The following is an 18361-nucleotide window of genomic DNA, read 5'->3' as shown; positions in this document are numbered from 1 at the left end:
AAAAAATAAATTAATTAAACTAAAAAGCTTCTGCACAGCAAAAGAAATAATCAGCAGAGTAAACAGACAATCCACAGAATGGGAGAAAATATTCACAAACTATGCATCTGACAAAGGACTAATATACAGAATCTAAAAGGAACTCAAATCATCAAGAAAAAAACAAATCCCATCAAAAAGTGGGCAAAGGACATATAGACAATTTTCAAAAGAAGGTATACAAACAGCCACCAAGCATATGAAAAAATGCTCAACATCACTAATGCTCAGGGAAATGCAAATCAAAACCACAATGAGATACCACCTTACTCCTGCAAGAATGGCCATAATTAAAGTCAAAGGACAATAAATGTTGGTGTACATGTGGTGAAAAGGCAACATTTTTACAACTGCTGGTGGGAATGTAAACCGGTACCACCACTATGGAAAAGAGTATGGAGATTCCTTAAAGAACAAAAAGTAGAAATACCATTTGATCCAGCAATCCCACTACTGAATATCTACCAACAGGAAAAGAAGTCTTTATAGGAAAAAGACACATGCATATGCATGTTTACAGCAGTACAATTTGCAATTGCAAAGATATGGAACCAACCTAAGTGCCCATCAAACAATGAGTAAATAAAGAAAATGTGGTAGATATCGACCATGGAATACTACTCAGCCATAAAAATGAACAAAATCATGTCTTTTGCAGCAACTTAGATGGAGATGGAGGCCATTATTCTAAGTGAAATAACTCAGGAATGGAAAACCAGTATTGTTGTCCTCACTTATAAGTGGGAGTTAAGCTATGAGGATGCAAAGGCATAAGAATGATATATTGGACTTTGGGGACTCAGTGGGAAAGGTTGGAAAGGGAATGAGGGATAAAAGACTACATATTGGGTACAGTGTACACTGCTTGGGTGATGGGTGCACCAAAATCTCAGAAACTACCACTAAACAGTCTATCCATGTAACTAAACACCACCTGCACCCCAAAAACTATTGAAATAAAAATTAATTATTTTTCAATAAGCAAATACAAAAAAAAAAGAAATCAGTATATCGAAGGGATACTTACATTTTCATGTTTATTTAGCACTATTCACAATAACCAAGATAAGCAATCAACCTAAGTGTCTATCAACAGAAGAATCGATAAAGAAAATTTCAAAATTGCTAAAAGAGTTGAAATGTTCCCTAAGCAAAGAAATGATAAATGTTTGAGATGATAGATATCCTAAATATCCCAATTTGATTGTCACACATTGTATGCATGTATCAAAATATCACATGTACTCCATAAGTATGTACAATTATTATTAATCAATAATAGGAAAAAAGTAAACATTTTTGGTATGATAAAAAGCCAACTGGAACTTACATACACCAAAAATGCACAGTGTATGTTGTTGAGAAAACATTTATTTTGAAAAAGAGTTTTCACAAATCAATAAGGACCAATAATACTTTCTAAAAGGAGCAAAATATATAAAGAGTTCATAGAAAATACAAATGATTCTTAAACTTATAAAAAGATGCTCAACATCACTCATGATAAAAACACAAACTAAAACAGGGTGCCCTTCCCCTCAGTCAGACTGCTAAGTGTTTGATATACATTGTGGTGGAAAGGGAATGGAGAAATAGGCACACTTCCATATTGCCGCTGGGAGTGTACAATTTCTATGGAGAACAGTCTACATACATGCATACACTTCTAACATAAATATTCCTCTTCTAGAAATTATCCTGCAGATACACTCACACAAAATGATCTGTGTACAAGGATGTTGTGTTATACTGTTTGTAATAGGAAAAGTTAGGAATAATCTAAATGTTTATGTATAGTAAACTAAGTAAATCATGGTACATCTATGTGTATTGGTACATGTAACATACCAATTAGAACATGAAGCTAATTAAAAAGAATGAAGTAGAAGTAGCTCTCTACATACAAATATTGAACAACTCCAAAATGAAATGTCAAGAGAACAAAGCAAGGTGCAGAACAAAATGTAAAGCTACCAATTAACTAAAAAGAAAAAAGAATATGCTCTCTTAAACAATACATAAGACACTGATAACAGTGGTTGTCTCTGTGGAGGGTAACCCAGTGGCGGCTTAGAGCAAGGAGGAAGAAGGAAACTTACATTTCACCACATACTCTTTTTGAGTTGTGTTCCACTTGTATATATTACCTCAAAAACTAAAATTTGTAAAGCTTTTTTAAATATAACTTCTTTTCTCTGACTTATGCATCTTCTCAATTCTTAACAAATATGCACTTAGTGTCTATTCTTCCAAAGAGGATGTCATGTTTGTGGATATTCTTGCTTTGTTCCAGGGACAGGCAAGATAAATTTAGCCCTTAAGGGTATCAGTGTTTCAGTTTTCATTGTGATTATGGTCTGCCTGAGAAAATAAAAATAGATAACACTAACTCTTTCTAAAAAGTCCTTCAAATCATTTTTGTTCTTAAGCAAATCTGTTGCCAAACATCAAAAGGTTTTTATTTACCTTCGTGTCCAAAGATAAACTGTTTTTCAAAGGTGCTTCTTATTTTACCAAAAACAAAACGAAAATAAGATTCCTCAAAGTTTTATGGGATGTAGCTGCATCAGGGTATGAAAGAATGTCTTCTTCAAACAAAAGAAACATTTTGTTCACGTTTTGTTTGAATCTCTTTCCTCTTTAGAACTGCTATGCCAAGTTTCAACCTGAAAAGATGTGCCTGTAATGGATGTGCTGACAGACCTTTATCTAAAGAAACAGGAATGTAATACAATCATTCTTAGCCAGGTGTGTTGAATATTTTTCATTATTTTAAAGTCTCTACAAGCATTTCTTTAAAAAACCTATGCCCTTGTTGACACTAATTCAGAGTAATAGAAAAGTTTACTTAAGTCATGAAGTCTCACATATTAGAGACTACCAAACTATACTATTGAGCCACATCAATTTGACATTAATGAGATGTAAATGAGTGTATTTATCAGTCTCAATAAACCCACAAAAGTGTTTCAACCAGAACATCATTAAGGACAGGGGGGAAAATGTTCAGGAAATACATGCATCTCAGTTCTTTCTATTTCTCAGACTCCTTTCTTCTTCAGAACTTTGTGTCCAACTTGGTTTTCCACTGGGAAGAATCCAAGCTGTAATGTCAGCTTTGGGTATCTTGCCAACGTTGAAAATTTTGAGATACCCTAAAAATGGTTGACACACTGCATTACCTACTAAAACAGATTCCCTATGATTAGTTTTGCTGCTTCTAGTTGAATAATTACTTTTTAGAAATAAGACTAAGTTTTTATTACAAGACAATATCCCCCACTCCTCCACCTCCACTTTCTTAAAAGCAATAGAAAAGTCTTGTCATGGGTTTGTTTTTTATTTCTCTTTTCTAACCATCATTTTCCTCAGTTACAGCTCTAACTTTAGCATTTTATTGGGATTTATTCGATATGATATTTGAGCCACCTCCCAACTAGCCAGACAATATAGTATTCATACCACCCACAGCTATCTAGTCAGCTAATGTCACCTCCCAGCTTAGAGCCCTCAAATTGCACCCTATCTTGCTCAGAGTAAAAGCTGAAGTCTTATGGATGTCCCACAAGTACCGTCTTATGTTCAGACCTCATCTCTACTGAGGCAGGAGAATAGGGTCAGGAGGCAGGGACCCTAAGGCCAATTCACGCTGACTTCCTAGAACTAAATCAGAAGGGAAACCCCAACTTTCCACCGCCATGTAACAAAAGTATCAAAGGCTACTACTCCCTTTGCAACACCCCCCTTCTGCCCTCAGATGAAAAATGGAAAGTACCTCTGATTTGTCCCCTCCCACCACCAATCAGGCTGGTCACGGGCCTAGTCTTCATTTGCATAGGGGTGTAACTTTGTAAACACTTCAGCCTCTGATTGATCATGAATGGTGACCAATCAGACTGGTCACGGGCCACTACTTCATTTATGTAGGATGTAACTGAGTAACCAATGGGAAACCTCCAGATGGCATTTAAACCCCAGAAAATTCTGTAACCACTTCTCTTGAGCTGCTTGCTGAAGTCTGCTGTCATTCTGTGGAGTGTACTTTCATGTCAATAAATCTGTGCTTCTGTTGCTGCATTCTTTCATTGCTTTGTGTGTGTTTTTTCCAATTCTTTGTTCAAAATGCCAAGAACCTGGATAACTCCTAGTCAAGACTCTCCACTGGCAACATGTACCACTCCCCTCCTCTGCTCCAGTCATTCTGGCCTCTTTGCTGAAGGGCAATATTCTGATCTTAGTACCTTGGTACTAACTGTTCCTTCTGCCCCGCACACTCTTACCCAGAGTGAAAGTACACCTTCATCTTTGTTGAAAATCTTCGCTATTTGGGTGATGGTTATGCTTGAAGCTCAAACCTCACCGTTAAACACTATATGTATGTAACAAACCCACACATGTACCCCCCGAATCTAATATTTAAAAAAATTTTTTAAAGAAACAACATTGACTTCTCAAAGAAGCACTCCTTGATCACCACCCTCCCCCCACCACCCTCTTTTTTTTAAAATTGAGACAGAGTCTTGCTCTGTCTTCCAGGCTGGAGTAAAGTGATGTGATCTCGGCTCACTGCAGCCTCCGCCTCCCAAGTTCAAGGAATTTTCATGCCTCAGCCTCCAGAGTATCTAGGATTACAGTCACGCACCACCAAGCCCAGCTAATTTTTGTATTTTTAGTAGAGATGGGGTTTTGCCATCTTGGCCAGGCTGGTCTCGAACTCCTGCACTCAAGTGATCTGACCAACCTATTTAAAACTGAAACAACTCCCCAATCCTAGCAATCATTTTCCAACTCCTTTGCTTTATTTTTTGCATAGAATATGCCACCTCCAAGCATGCTATAAAATTAATTTATCCATTTGGCTCATTGTCTCAATTTCCACTCTAGAATGGAAATTCCATCACAGCAGGAATATTTCTCTTCTGTTCTGTTCACTGTTATATCCCCAGTACCTAGAATAGTGTTGAGTATATGGCAGGTCCCAGGGCTGCTGCACAGAACCTGGCTGACTGTGTACTATACAACATCACAGGACACCATTCCCATGGTTTTGGAGTGGTACAATGGGGTAGCCCTGTCAAGGAACAAAGTATTTGCTTACTACCTACTTTATGATCTCTAAAATAACAACTTTCACAGATGGTTTAAGAACCCCATGAAGCTTTTTTTATTTTTGCCTCCTTTATGTTTTCATAGTTTACTTTTATTACATAGAAAGCTGGTGTTGGACATTGCACAGAGAGATAATTATCTGATTCTATCAAAGGAGAAATACTTCTCTATTTCACCTAAATCTTTAATAATCCTCTAAATCATGAGACCTGATAGGATCTAATTGTTTCTGCCAGGCCCCTAAAAATCATATTAATGAACTATCACTCAGGCTAAACACTTTTTTTTAGTTGCCCCAAGTTTTCAACTTTCTCATCAAAATGAAAGAAATGTAAAAGTAGTTCTTCAAAGAGATTCTACAGGTAAATTAACTGAGAATTAGGAAAGAATCTAAAATGCTAAACCTTCATATATTCCATAAATACAAACCAAGGAGAAGTTGGCAACTATGTTCTTTTCTCTTTTTTCCTAATCTTTTAGAAATGAGTTGCAGATTCTTCAAATGATCCTTCATTCATTCAAAGCACTAGAATTACTTGGAAGAATATTCGTTCAAATTTAATGTATTACAATAAACCTCAAATTGATATTTCCTTGTTGTAGCTGCCAAACTTTAGGTAGGCCATTTGTTTTTCTTTTGTTTTGCATAATTCACATGGATTTGACAACACAATGGTTGGTACTGTAGTGAAGCAACACATCCTGAGAGGATATTCTTGGCAAGTTAAGAGCTGAATAGGATTACAAAGGCTACTTTACACTATAGCTTTTACAATTTACAGTGGAACACTAAAATTTTGAAAGATGAGAATTATGTTTACTCTCTCAGACATACTTGCATATGCTTTACACACACGCACACTTTTTTATAAGTACTCTAAATCTTAAGCTTCTGTAATTGTATTCCTAATAGTTCCAGCCACAATGCTGAGAACAAAGCAGGAATTCAAAATAAGTATTTGTAGACCAGTGTATCACTGGTTGACAAAAAGATGTAAGATTATCAAGTACAAGGAAAGGAGCTACAGTAAAATACCCTAAGTTTTTTAAATTACAGTTTTTATGTTGGGATCATTGTAGATTCACATTGAGTTATAAGAAAGAATACAGAGAGATTCTATGTAACCTTTCCCCAGTTTCCCCAATGCAGCATCCTACAAAACTACAGTACTTTATCAGAAGCAGGATACTGCCATTGAGACAGTCAAGACATAGAGCATGTCTATCACCACAAGGATCCATTCTGCTGTTCTTTCACACGCATCCCTCTACTCCCACCCCCACCCAAACTCCTTAAATCCTGGCAACCACTAATTTGTTATTCATTTCTATAATTCCATCATTTAAAGAATGTTATATAAATAGAAACGTGTATATAACCGTTATGATTTTTTTCTCAGCAGAATTTCCTAAAGATTCTTCCAGGTCATTGCCTATATAAATAGTCTTTTCCTCTTTACTGCTGAGTAGTATTCCATAGTATGGATATATCACAGTTTGTTTAACCATTCATCAATTTAAGGACAACTGGATTCTTTCCATTTTGGCTATAACAAATACAGCTATTATAAACATTAGTGGAAGGCTTTTATCATTAGATAATGTCTACTGTCTCTGGTAATTTTCTTTCATCTGAAGTCTACTTTATCTGATATTAATATATCTGCTTTCCTTTGATTGATCTTTGCATGACACCATCTATCCTCATTATCTGTGGATTCCATATTTGCTAATTTGCCTACTCACTAAAATGTATTTGTAACCCCAAAATCATACTTGCATTGCTTTTGCAGTCATTTGTGCACAAGGACAGTGCAGCTAAAAAAATAAAAAATAAAAAAATTGAGTCACTCCATATACATGTTCCTAGCCAAGGTCAAACAAGTAAATATTTTGCCTTCTTGTTTTAGCTCTCAGGCTGTAAACAACGGTTCTCACAGTTTATTTAGTGCCACAGTTTTGATATGTTTGTACTTTTTGTTGGCGATTTTACTGTTTAAAATGGCCTCAAGCATAGTACTAAAGGCCTATTGTTCCTAAGCAAATGAAAGCTGTGATGTACCTTACAGAGAAATCATGTGTGTGCGATAAGCGTTCAGATATGAGTTCTAGTGTTCTTGGCAATGTTCAAAGTTAATGAATCAATAATATATACTCAGTAAGGTGTCTAAACAGAACACACAAAATAAAATTATTCATTGGCCAGTGGAGAAAAATGTGGCCAGAGGCTTGCAGGAATCTAGCTCTGTATCTCCCCTAGGAACAGCAGTTTAGTATTTGCTAATTCAGCATTCACAGCAGTTATACAGAACTACCATGATTAACAAGAATCAACTACATATGTTTTTCTCTCCTTTCCAAATTGCCTATATGTTTATATATGAAGTAAGTTTCTTGTACATAGCATAGAGTTGGATCATGTTTTTCAATCAATTCTGGCAATCTGTTTTAAATTGTTACATTTACACCATTAACACTTAATGTAATTGTTGATATATTAGAACTTGTCCACCATTTTATTTCTTATTTTCTATTTTTCTTCTCTGTTTTTTGTTTCTCTAGGTTTTTTTCATCCTATCTTTCTGTGGGTTACTTGAGCATCTTTTAGAAATTTGCTTTATCTACAGAGTTTTTAGATATATCTCTGTGCATGGCTTTTTTAGTGGTCACTAAGTATTATACAAATGTAACATACATAACATCACAGTCTACTAGACATACATACATAACAGCAAAGTCTACTAATGTCATCATTTTACCATTTTACTATATTTGAAATATAGAGACCTTACCTCCTATTACATCCCATTGCCCTTCTACATTTACAATATAATTTTCTCTATATACATTTATAATCACATTAGACAGTTGATATGGTTTGGCTCTGTGTCCCCACCCAAATCTCTTGTCGAATTGTAATCTCTAAGTGTCAGTGGAGGGGCCTAGTGGGAGGTGACTGGATCATGGGGGTGGATTTCTCCCTTGCTATTCTCGTGACATTAAGTTAGTTCTCACAAGATCTGATGGTTTAAATGTGTGTGGCACTTCCTTCTTCACTCTCTCTCTCCCGCTCTGCCATGATGAAGATGTGCTTGCTTCTTCTTCACCTTCCACCATGATTGTAAGTTTCCTGCAGCCTCCCAGTCTTGCTTCTGTATAGCCCGTGAAACAGAGTCAATTAAACCTCTTTTCTTCATAAATTACCCAGTCTCTGGTAATTCTTCATAGCAGTATGAGAACAAACTAATACAAAAGTGTAATTATTTTCACCTTACCTGTCAAACATAATTAAGAAAACTCAAGAGGAAAGAAAAGCCAATGTATTTACCAATATATTTGTTTGCCATGTTCTTTCTTTCCTTCCTAATGTTTGTTCCATAGTTTTTTTGTTTGTTTGTTTTGACAGAGTTTTGCTCTTGTTGCCCAGGCTGGAGTGCAATGGCATAATCTCAACTCACCACAATCTCTGCCTCCTGGGTTCAAGCAATTCTCCTGCCTCAGCCTCCCAAGTAGCTGGGACTACAGGCATGCACTACCATGCCCGGCTAACTTTTGTATTTTTAGCAGAGATGGGGTTTCTCCATGTTGGTCAGGCTGGTCTCAAACTCCCGACCTCAGGTGATCCACCCACCTCGGCCTCCCAAAGTGCTGGGATTACAGACGTGAGTCACCGTGCCCAGCCATAGTTCCTTTTTTTATCATTTCATTTCTCTTTAGAGAACTTATTTTAGCCATTCTTTTAGGGTAGGTCTGCTTGAGCATGTTTTCTTTTATCTGAGAATGTCTTGATTTCTCCTTCTTTCCTGCAGAATATGTTTTCTGGATACAAGGTTCTGGGCTGACAGCTATTTTCTTTCAGCACCTAAAAAATATTGTGCCATTCCTCAGAGCTTGCAGTGAGCCAAGATCACGCCACTGCACTCCAGCCTGGGCAACAGAGTTATACTATACGTCTCAAAAAAAAATTTATATATATATATATATATACGCGCATGTGCACACGCGCACACACACACACACATATTGTGCCATTCCTTTCTGGACTTCATAATTTCTGATGAGAAATACACTTTCATTCAAATTGGTTTTTCCTTCCAGGTAAGGTGTTCATTTTCTCTGGCTGAGTTCAAGATTTTGTTCTTTGTCTTTAGTTTTAAGAAGTTTAATTATAATGCCTGTTGGTGGGAACCTCTTTGGGTTCATCCTATTGGAGGTTCACTCAGCTTCATGAATCTACAGGTTTATGTCTTACCAAATTTGGAATGTTTTCAGCTACTATTTCTTTGTGTGCTTTTTTCAACCATGATCTCTTTTTGCTTCCCTTTTGTGACAATGATGACATGAATGTTAGATATTTTCTTATGAAGGTTGAGTATCCCTTATCCAAAAATGTTTGGGACCAGAAATATTTCAGGTTTTGGACTGTTTCTGATTTGGGAATATTTTCATTATACTTACTGGTTCAGTATCTCTAACCTGAAAATCCAAAGTCTGAAATGCTCCAATGAGCATTTCCTAAAAGTTTCGAACGTGGAAGCATTTCAGAGTTCAGATTTTCAGATGAGGGATAATCAACTCATAGTACCACAGCTCCCCAAGGGTCTGATCATTTTATTTTTCAGTGTATTTTTTCTGTGTTTCAAATGGAGCTATTTCTATTGCTCTATCATCCAGTCCACTTATTCTTTTCATCTCTTCCTTCATTCTGCTGTTGAGCCCATTCACTGAGATGTTTATTTTGCTTATAGTATTTTTCAGTTATAAAATTTGCATTTGATTCTTCTTTGCATCTTCTATTTCTTTGCTGAGACCTTCTATTTCTTTTCTGGGGCTTTCTACATTATCAGTTGTTTCAAGCATGCTTGTAATTGCTTGTTAAAGCATTTTTATCTGGCTGCTTTAAAATCTGTTTCAGATAATTCTAAAATCTCTGTGATCGTGGTGTTGGCATCTATTACTTGTTTTTTTCATTGAGTTTGAGATTTTCTAGTTCTTCTTATGACAAGTAATTTTCAATTGAAACCCGGACATTTATATTATGTTATGAGACTCCACATCCATTTTAGTTGGCTTTCTCTGACGCTACTGCAGGGGCAATGGAGGGTGGGAGGTGTCACCGCCTCATCAATACCAGATAGAGGGACAAGTCCAGGTTCTCTAGTTGGCCTTCATTGACACTCAAGGAGGGGGAGAGTCTCCTCATACATTCTGAGTGAGAGTGAGAGTCGTAGATCCTCCATGTGGTATCCACTGATGCTGTGGTAAGATGGCCTCATTACTTCTGGAAAATAGTAAAAGTCCACTAGATCTCCTCTGACATCATGCCAGCAGGGCAAAGGAGAGGTGCATTTTTGTCAATTAGGCCACAAGTCCAAGATCCCCGCATGGTCTCTAATGACACCACAAGTGGGGATGTGGTGGGGGTGGCAGGAGGCTCATCACCGGCTGATGGGAAGGAAAGACCTCTACTTGGTCTTCTCTGACCCTACCCTGGCAGGGATGTTCAAATACCTCATCACAGCCTTATAAGAGTAGACATCTAAGATACTCACTCAGTCTTTGCTGAATACATAAGGGTGGGGCCACAATTTTTTCTGTGTTTGTTTGGAAGAGAGTGGTTACTTTCTAAAAGTTTTGTCTTGCTAGATTATCCCTTTATGGGTCCTTTGTTAGAGAAAACAGGCTTTTGTTGGAGTTTTGTTTTTTTTTTTTTTTTTGTCTGCACCATTGGCATCTCCAAGTTGCGCACTTGTTCAGCTCTAAGTCTGAGATATACAAAGCAAAAAGAAAAACCCAGAGAACTCAGTAATGTGTCATTCCTCAGGTCCCGAGGTCTCTAGCTGGTTTGCCTTATTCTTTCCACCTTTCAGAGTTTTCTTACATTTGTTTCATATATATACTGTCAAGGGTTTTTAGTTGTACTTAGAAGACAAACAGGAAAAACTACATTTACTCCATCTTCCTAGAAATGGAAACTCTCCAACATGTTAATTTTTAACAACACACTATGTAAAATGCAAAATTTTCACAAAGCAAACATGAGTGTTAATATTTCCTTTCTACATGTTTCATTTTTTCCTGAATATGGTCTCCTCTGTGAATCCTTTTCTGAGCTACCCAAGTCAGAATAAATTACTGCCTTCTTCAAATGTCCACAAGCATATCATTTACTTTTCTGTAATGCTTTATAATACCCAATGATCTCATCCTTGGTCATGTAATAAAGCAAATTGAAGATGAGAGCCATGTCAGATTCATGTTTAGATTCTCAATATCTAAATGTCTGATTGCAGACGTATATTATGGTAACTTGCACAGTGTGGGGCAAACAATGGATATCCAATAAATATTTGTTGACTGAATAAATGAACAAATGAATATTTATTCAGCAGTTACCCATATGTTCTAGAACTCAATAAGGATTTGTCTAACTGAACTAAATTGTTTTAACATCTGTCAGTCCAATCAATCCAAACTTATTTCTTCCCATGAGGAAAAGGGAAGCTCACAAACTATATCCAAAGTGTGATTATTGCAAATTAGTACTTTTCCCCAATTAATAATTAATCATCAGCAACTATTTTTTTATTTATACCCAGAACTGTCCATGCTACAAAAGAAGTAAAAGTCAGGATCCCTGCCCTCAGAAGCATCAAACATACTGTGGAGAATAAAAGATACATAATAATTAAAGGTAAATAATCATTAGTGAAATTGAAGTGTAAGAAAAATAGAGAACATAGGTGATCTGGATAATTAGAAAAGACTTCATATAAAAGACAGGACTTCAGACACACTTTGAAGGATAGCTAATATTTAGTTGGCAGAGAGGAGAGCAAAAAGAAGGGGATTTGGGGGTTGGGAACAATATAGAAAGATACAAAGATAGAAAGAAACATGGCCTAAGTGTGGGGACAGAGAGGTTCATTTAGACAAAGGAGATAAGGCCAGGTGTGGTGGCTCATGCCTGTAATCCCAGCACTTTGGGAAGCCGAGGTGGGAAGATCACAAGGTCAGGAGTTTGAGATCAGCCTGGCCAACATAGTGAAACCCTGTCTCTACTAAAAACACAAAAAAATTAGCCGGACGTGGTGGCACACACCTGTAATCCCAGCTACATGGGAGGCTGAGGCAGGAGCATCACTTGAACCCGGGAGGCGGAGGTTGCAGTGAGCCGAGATCGTGCCACTGCACTTCAGCCCGGGTGACAGTGTGAGACTGAAAATTAGAGTTTCAAAATTAGAGAAATCAAAAAATCACCATCATCTGAACTACATTACAATTTATAAGAAGTTTTAAACATGCATTTTCTCATGTAAGCCACCAAATATCTTTAATAAAATGCAGAGGACGAACGTGAAGTGACTTTAATCTAGGTCTTCCGGCACTCACCCATGTAATACGCACACACCATTTACTCTCTGTAATGTTCAAATGGCGGGGGTAGATTTTTTTTTAGGAGAAGTGGGGGTGATGTTTCCCCAGTGAGATAACTCTGGCAATATTTAGAAAGCTAGATCAAAAAAGAGAGACTAGAAAGGCAGCAGTAAGGAAGAAGTAAATCTGGGAGGTATTTCAGAAGAAGATAGATGATTTGATAGAAGAGAAAGGAGGGCAGTCAAAGCTAAAGTTTCTGACGTAGGCATTGAGGAAAACACTGATACCTCATCAAGGGAATCAGAAAACCTAAATGATGCCTAAAACTCCAGTTTGCTTTTTAACACTGAGTTCAGGAACTATATAGGCTTTAGAAAAGCAGGACAGAAGAGGAGCATCACGCCCGGGAGGCTCTTTTACTCACTCCTTCTGCTTCCTAACACATGGTGTACAATGAGAGCTGCTAAAACAAAAATAAAAACCTTTAGCCTCTTCAAAGTCTAGAGAACAAAAGCCATATTTGAAAGGCCACCTGGTCATCTCACCCAAGATGGCTCTAGCCACCTTGTGATATATAAGTAGATATAGTTTTTGATTTACCAGCATACTTTCCCATGTTCTGGCTTTATTTTCTTTAGGATAGTCCTCTCTGATCCCCACACTCTGGTCTAGGTTGACTGTCAATCACAATACCATTCCTCACCCTGTACTCTGCACCTAAACTACAGAGCTGGGATGACTCAAGTAAGGCAAATCAGAATCTTTCCTGACATTGGTATACAGTGTATTAACTATATTCTCTTATTTTCTGTATTCTTAATGTTCTGGCATCCAGGGACTTAATGGACCAGGAGGGACTGTCCCTCACAGCATTAGCTAATTTCTAGTGATAGCAAATAACACCCCTGTAACTGTGCCTTTCATACAGAAACTAGCCAATCCAAAGCCCATCCCACCACCATGACCTCCCTTATCAAATCTTCACACACTAAGTCAATATTCTCCTGCCTTTATAACCACAGGGCTAGATACCAGACGTCCTGCTAAAGAACTCTACACCCCAGAGCCCACGAAAATCATTCAAACTAGCCAAACCTGAGCCTGCTTGCCTGGACTCATCCATTCCTTTCCACAAACCCCAAAATAAAGGCTCTTTTACTCACTCCTTCTGCTTCCTAACTGACCCTGGTGCTTCCCTGTGTGGTCTGCATGGCATTGTGTGCTCCCATATCATAGGAGGTATGAGTAACAAATATATATTCACTGGCAATTTTCTCCTGATCTCCTGGCCTCACTATACCTGAATAAAAATAAAATCTACATTTAAAATATATAGATGTTGGAAATAAAAGTTATTTCCACTGGGATTGCTGAAATGCGAACCTGGAGGTACCCATTTGCCTACCATATACTGAGAGCCTGTCTTTGGAATGAAAATAAGCAAGACAAGCTAATCCAAGAGATAGAGATCATAGGGAAAGAGATGAGCCCATATCATATTTGAACCCTGGAGAACCAGGCATGCCTAAATCCAGATGCACCTATGAACTTACTAATTATGAACGTTACAAATTCTCTCATTTGGTTTAGTCCCATCTTAGTTGCATTACTTTCACTTGAAACTATATGTTCTGATTCAACATCTCCAAATTCATCACCTTCCCCTAAATCTTCCCTAACTCAGGATTTCCCTCTTTCTGTTAATGAAACCATAATTGTTCCTACAATTCAGGCTCGAGAGTGTAAAATCACCTATTCATTCCACACGTATTCAATCAGTCATTAAATCTCATCATTCTATTCTCCTGACATCTCTTTCTTCTGTTCCTACCAATACAATATTTATCACTTCCATTCATGTCTTCCTTATTTCTCTCACTTGGCAATAGCATCATATGTAGCTCATCTCAATTATCTCTTCTCTGAAATCTTTTATCTGCCCTAGCCAAACTACTCCCTTGCTCTGCTTTTTCCTTGCTTTTTCTCCCTTGCTTTTGCCTCTCCCTTTTCTGCCATTCTTTACCTCAGCTCTCCTACAATAATCTTGATTCAGCTCAAGCAAGATATTTTCCAGGATACTTTTCCTGACCTGCCCTTTCTTCTCACAGGTCATGTTGAATGTCCTCTTCTATGGTTTCCTAGGACCCTCTGCTTACCTCCTTCAAAGTACCCCACGGTCTGAGTTTAAATAATCCAGAGCATATCACTAGACTGAAAGATTTTCAAGGGAAGCATTGCTGTCATATGGATGATCTAGCCAGTATATACTGAGAGCTTAAATAATGCTGTTGAGCTGCCCAAGTGAATTGTGTTTCCTTCATTCCTATATCATCATCATTCAGCATGTGTGTGGTACAGCGGCAGCTAGATTCATGCTGCCTGTCCAGTGAAGGGCCTCCCCATCTCCAGTCTGTTTGTACTTCTATCCACACAAATGACCACTTCAGATTAATCTTGGCTCACAACCTTACTTGGTGGTTAATGATTTCAACAGCATTTTCATTAGCACCTTAGGATGCCTTTACCCTTACTCCTCACCTCCTTTCTTATTCCTCAAAGCTAATTTTGAATTTTCTCTGTGTTGGCTCCAGGGTATATAATGCCGTCATCTACATTCCCAAAATCATGCCACTATAAACTAAGGCTGTCTGACCTCAGTCATATCCTCTGCATTGCTGCACAACCCTTATATTTATCTTCAGTTGACACCTATCAAATTCTCCACAGCAGCTGTTATGAAATTTTTCCATTCTCTTTAAGCCTCAAATTTCACTCCTACACCCCCTCATGCTCAGAAAAAGCTCTCCTCTTCTACATAACTGAAGAAACAATAGTATGACCATGACATGCTTTGTCTTTCTTCATCCTCACCTTAAAGTTCTTCTATCCCTTTACCTGTACAGTCATTCTGAGCTCCCGTCCCAGTGAAAAAATTGCCCATCCTCCTTTCCAAAGCCAAATTCTCTGTTTGTACTGTACCAATTATCTAATTTTTCTCTTGTTCCTTTGCTCCTTCTCTTTACCAGATAGGAATGCTTAACAACTTTGGACCAAACAAGTATTATTTCATATTTCATTATTAGCTACCATTTCTTGAGCATTTACAATGTGGCAAGTGTTCCTGTATTTTACACAGATCATTTCATTTAATTTTAACAATAACTTTCGATGTTCTTGACATTATATTCCCTATTTTATGGATTAGGAAACTGACACTAGTAAAAATAGAAATTTGCTCAAGGTCATACAGTTTTTTTTAATTTATAAACTCCAACTTTCCAAAGAATAATTTAAACTCTTTTGATTCTTCTCCAATATTGCCTTCCTCGCTTCCTTTATGTTTCTACAGCGTGTATCCGAGTCCTTCACTGCTTTTCCAGTCACAGAGACTTATAATTGAGCATTTCTGTCAACAGAGATGGTGAGACACACACACACAGAGACACACACACACACCATACCCCCCCACACACAATTAATATTTGTTCAATATAAATTTGTTAAGATGTTGAAAAATGAAGTCAGCCCTTAGAAGTATATAAACACATATCAGCACTGCTCTTTTCTCTTTATCTCAACTGCAATCACTTTTATAATTTTTTAAGCACAAATGGTTTACAACTGTGCAAAAGAAACTAAAGATTTTCTTAAGTTTCAAAAATGCTCAGAGCCTGTGTATTTTCTTTAGTTACCTAATCTAATCCCATGGTCCACAGCTTGGCACAGTCTCCACAGTTCTCAAGAGGGACAAGATTAGGCCCAGAAAGGAAGAGCATACAACACTATCAGCTGAAACTGTTTCCGCATCAGGAGGGCCAAGGCTGACAACAGGTCAGCTGAGGAAACAAACATTTCTTCCATTGACAAGTGTTTAATTGGACATTTGGAGAATCTAATGTCATGTATGCAGATGCAAATGTTTGAGGAGTTGTTTACAGTGTAGTTTGTGCCAGACAGGCTCCATTGCCAAGCCAGCACACAGCCTCCCATTATTCTGCTGGGCTCCACTTCTAAAGATGTTTCAGGGCTCTCTGAGCCTTGTAAATTTCCACATCCAAAGGCTCATCTGTGTTTTCAACGCAGAGTCCTTTTTCCCTTGTGAGTAGACATCAGTCCTTCCCCTGCCAATCTCTGTTATTGCCTGTCCTGGTTCAGAAATGGGTTTGGAAAAATGACTTGAAAGGTGATAATCCATTCTCTAGAAAGTTTAACATTGAGATTTTGTTTTGTTTGAGACAGGGCTTTGCTCTGTAGCCCAGGCTGGAGTGCTGGTGCAATCTTGGCTCACTGCAGCCTCACCTCACCCTTACAGGGCTCAGGTGATCCTACCACCTCAGCCTCTCAAGTAGCTGGGACTACAGGAGTGCCACACCACACCCAACTAATTCTTGTATTTTTTGTACAGTCGAGGTTTTGCCATGTTGCCCAGGTTAGTGTTGAACTCCCAGGCTCAAGCGATCTGCCTGCCTCTCAAAGTGCTGGGATTATAGGCATGAGCCACCACACCTGGCCAAGCATTGAAGTTTTAATATTTTTTGAAAAACTAACAAAAAGGAAATGCCAGACCCCAGCTCCTTACCCCAAAATTGGGTCTTAACTGATTTAATTATTTTGCGGATTGTTTCTGTTATTCATTGACCCAGGAAAATAAAGCTTAGTAGCTCAGCTAATAGACAAGTCCACCTAATTATGCCAGCTTTAAGGATGCAGTTCTTCATTAGGAAGATAAACAAGGATATACTACAAATAAACATTGAGGAATCCATTTATCTTCAAGAACTGGACCATTAATACTCTGCCCTGAAAAATGCAATGTAGAAGAAGATGCAATTACCAAAAGTTGTTATAATGCCTTCACTTTGCCCCCCTCCTATTATCACATATCTTCATCAAGAGAAATTTTTAAATATTAAAAGTTCCAAATTGAAAATACACATTAAAAATACCGTTTATGTGTAATGTTAAGGATATTTAATTCAAGAAAAGAATACTGAACAAAAATTCTGCCACTCTTGCAAAAGATATATCATTTAATGAGGACTATTATCCAAAATATACAAAGAACTCTTAAAAACTCAGCAACAAGAAAGCAAACAACCCAATTAAAAAATGACCCAAAAACCTTAACAGACACCTCACCAAAGAAGATACAAAGTGGAAAATAAATATGTGAAAAAATACTTCACATCATATGTAAACAGGGAAATGGAAAAGAAAACAAGATACCACTACAGACCTAGTAGAATGGCCAAAAACCATAACATTGACAACACCAAATGCTGGTGAGGATGTGGAGCAACAGGAATGCTCACTCATTGCTGGTGAGAATGTAAAATGGTGGACCCACTCTGGAAAATAGTTTAACAGTTTCTTAAAAAACTAAACATACTCTTAACATACAATCCAGCAATGGTGTTCTTTAATATTTTCCCAAAAGAGTTGAAAACATGTCAACACAAATACCTGCACATTGATGTAAAGAGCAGCTTTATTCATAATTGCCAAAATTTGGAAGCAACCAAGATGACCTTTAGTAGGTGAATGGATAAATAAACTGTAGTACATCCAGACAATGGAATATTATTCAGAGCTAAAAAAAAGAAATGTGCTATCAAGTCATAAAGAGACAGGGAGGAGATGTAAATGTATATTACTCAGTGAAAGAAGCGAATCTGAAAAGACTACATACTGTATGATTCCAACTATATGACATCTTGGAAAGGGCAAAATATGAACACAGTGAAAAGATCAGTAGTTGCCAAAAGTGAGGGGAAGGGAGGGATGAACAAGTAGGGTACAGCAGATTTTTAGGGCAATCCAAACCCATAGAAAGCAC

At 37.5% G+C, this 18361-nt stretch overlaps 1 protein-coding gene across 12 annotated transcripts in view; it reads right to left on the bottom strand.

Moving 5' to 3' along the window:
• Positions 1-18361, bottom strand: part of CPQ (carboxypeptidase Q) — a 491970-nt gene that overhangs the window by 457852 nt on the left and 15757 nt on the right. For 2 of the 12 annotated variants that reach the window (XM_073999151.1, XM_073999156.1), the window contains exon 2: positions 12251-12366. The exons of the other annotated variants lie outside the window; for them this stretch is intronic. The gene's annotated coding sequence lies outside the window, so the exon portion shown is untranslated. The remainder of the gene's footprint in view (positions 1-12250; positions 12367-18361) is intronic. 12 annotated transcript variants of the gene reach the window in all.

Source organism: Macaca fascicularis, chromosome 8 (assembly GCF_037993035.2).
Source record: "Macaca fascicularis isolate 582-1 chromosome 8, T2T-MFA8v1.1".
Classification (NCBI taxonomy): Eukaryota; Metazoa; Chordata; class Mammalia; order Primates; family Cercopithecidae; genus Macaca; species Macaca fascicularis.
Note: the sequence above shows the minus strand (reverse complement) of the source record. Positions and strands in the feature narration are given on the sequence as shown.